Source organism: Leptonychotes weddellii, chromosome 2 (assembly GCF_054177405.1).
Source record: "Leptonychotes weddellii isolate Sample4059 chromosome 2, ASM5417740v2, whole genome shotgun sequence".
In the NCBI taxonomy this organism is placed as follows: Eukaryota; Metazoa; Chordata; class Mammalia; order Carnivora; family Phocidae; genus Leptonychotes; species Leptonychotes weddellii.
Window position 1 is genome coordinate 78,390,677 of NC_138370.1, and position 2,939 is coordinate 78,393,615.

The 2,939-nt window shown below is 38.3% G+C and overlaps 1 pseudogene; it reads left to right on the forward strand.

Moving 5' to 3' along the window:
* Positions 1–807, forward strand: part of LOC145720377 (cytoskeleton-associated protein 2 pseudogene) — a 1,911-nt pseudogene extending 1,104 nt beyond the window's left edge.
* Positions 808–2,939: the final 2,132 nt, after the last annotated feature.

Genomic DNA, 2,939 nt, shown 5'->3' on the forward strand with positions numbered 1-2,939 from the left:
AAATATAACTAATATAAAATATAATAAAAACTTTACTGTTAAGTCATGTCCCTTGAAACATGATAGTTATATAAACAGTTTCTTCTCCCCACACATTAAGTATCACCCCTAAAATTGTTTTATAAGTCTCCAAACTAATACCTAAATACATCCTCTACCAATTCTATAGTTTCAAAGATTCGATAGTTTTAAAACTGTGTGTAATATAAATGTGCTTGAAAATCACAGTCTTATGTTCACTCATTCCATTTGTATAATAGCACCTATCTTTGTTCTGTTGTCTTATGCTCTAGAGAGGAGTTTTATTCTTTTATAAACTGTGTTCCTAATATTTATAAATAAATATATCTGTATAAAAAAAAAATAGCATACCTATGTGGAATCCACAGAGACATGAAGTTCCAAAGACAGTGAGGCAATTTGACACTTATATGAGCTAAGGGGAAAGGTAGAGTCTGAAGATACAAAAGGGAGAAAAGCCATTAGCAGGAAGGTGAAAGGAAATTTTTGGAAAACAAAGGTTGCCCTACTATGTAGATAAGCTTCTTAAGTGAAGAGGAATCACTGTTAATAGCTCTCTTCCTGATACCAGCAGGTAGTTGAGGGGGAGGTAAAGAGCTTTTCCTGAATCTGCTGGGTTTTGATTCCTTTTAACTCAAAATAATGTTCATGCCAAAGTAGCCCATCTTGAGGCTGCTTGCCCTTGTTTCTGACACCACCATGTCTGTGTTATTTAGTTTCAACAATTATCACCTCATTAAGCAGAGTTTTGATCTTGCAGATGTTCAGACATTTAACTATGAATAGCCTAGATGCTTGGAACCAGGCTGGCCCATGACAGAAGTCAAAACTGGCCCAGACAATCCCTTTGCCAGGAGTGGCTTAAATAATCTTTTTTTCCTATCTTCAGAGGTTAAGGGGCCTGTTAGTTAGGTTTGACTTAGGATTGTCCTCTAAATCCTTGTTCTAGTATCCCCTGGAGGCCCACCAAAAAGGGTAGGAGGAGGTGGAGATGCAATCAAGAACAAAACTAACCTGCAAGACTGTCCATGGGATAAAGGGACACTGCAGGCACAGAGAAGGGTAAGGATCAGACGCCACACTGCATGAAAGCAGTTACATACAAAGGAAACCCCATAAGGCTATCAGTTGATTTTTTACTGGAAACTTTGCAGGCTGGAAGGGAGTGGCATGACACATTCAAAGTGCTGAAAGAAAAAAAATCTGCAACCAAGAATACTCTATCCATCAAGGCTATCATTCAGAATTGAAGGAGAGATAAAGAGTTTCCCAGAGAAACAAAAATTAAAGGAATTCATCACCATTAATAAGTGAATAAATAAATATATATATTCTAACAATCATTTTTCATCCAAATAACATTACCAGCAATATAAATAATACAATAAAGTAACTCTAAGATAGTGCTTGAATTTGAGATTTTTTTCTGACTCATTGTGCTACTGCACTACCCACCTACTTCTTACCTGTGATTTGGGCTAAAGCCGTTGTGGGAATGTTAAGTTGGTCTTCAAGGGCACCTGAAATCTGTCTTCCAGAGAGAGGTCCATAATTAACCCAATGCTGATATATCCTGTACCTATTTGACAGCATGGTGTAATGAAAAATTGCACTGAGAATTAGAGATGTGTGTTGTGGCCCTAAGTGAATAACACTTACTATCATTTGGCATTAGGCAAGTTACAAGTTTGAAACGTAGTACATTTGTACATCCAACTTATCTACAAAGGGGTTTCAAGGGTGACGCCATAAGTGAAATTGCTCTGATAGCTCTAAAACATGATTTCAATGCAAAGTGCTCTACTTAAATTATAGCATCACCTGCACCTAAACAAATACCATCCATAATGAGGAGTTTAAAGCATTCTTAAAATTCTGCATGTCCAAGTAAATATTAGAAATTTCTTGGTCCCCGTGGGATTATTATGTGGTTTCTCCTATCAAATAATCAGAAATAGTTAACTGGAGTAATTGACCAAAAGAAGTGTTTATTCTTTTAAAATCCCTCTAGTAACATTTTGCTGGCCATTTAATAATCAGTTTTTAGGTATATATTTAGTTGCATGTAATATTAAGGAAAAAATTCTGAATGCAATTTTGTCAGATCCACCATCTGTCTCATTATGTAAATGACACACTCTTGTTTAAGCATGCAAAACACACCCTCACTTAAGGTAGAGCATAAGGTAGAACTGATTATCTGGAAACCTGTAGGTCAACTAGAAAAAGCTGCCTGCTGGTGATGAATCCAAAGGCTTTCCCACACTCAGGCTTGGCCTCCCTCTCTGTCAGTGGTGGAAGGGCCAGCACTCTACCACCTCATAGCTGCATCTATAGGAAAAAAGACAACCGGGGACACAGAGCTTTGTCAAGCTCCACCCTTTGGCTGGGTGTATGCTGAAGCTTTCTTTAAGAAATAAAGTAACTTACTTTCTTCCAGTCCTTTCTCACTTTTTCTTCTAGTCCTTTCCATTTACTTATTGCTACTTTTTTTTTTCAAGATTTTATTTATTTATTTGACAGAGAGAGACACAGCGAGAGAGGGAACACAAGCAGGGGGAGTCGGAGAGGGAGGATGGAGAAGCAGGCTTCCTGCCAAGCAGGAAGGACCTAGGATCCTAGGATCCTAGGACCCTGGGATCATGATCTGAGCCGAAGGCAGACGCTTAAAGACTGAGCCACCCAGATGCCCCTACTTATTGCTACTTTTAAAAATCTACACTGGAAAATTTTTATAACTATATTGGAAGAAGAAAAATAAGATGCCATCTAAAGTCAAAATAAAAATAAAAATATCTGGGGCACCTAGCTCTTGGTTTCGGCTCAGGTCGTGATCTCATGAGATTCAGCCCTGCATCGGACTCTGTGCTCAGCATGGAGTCTGCCTGAGATTCTCTCTTCCTTTGTCCTTCACCCCC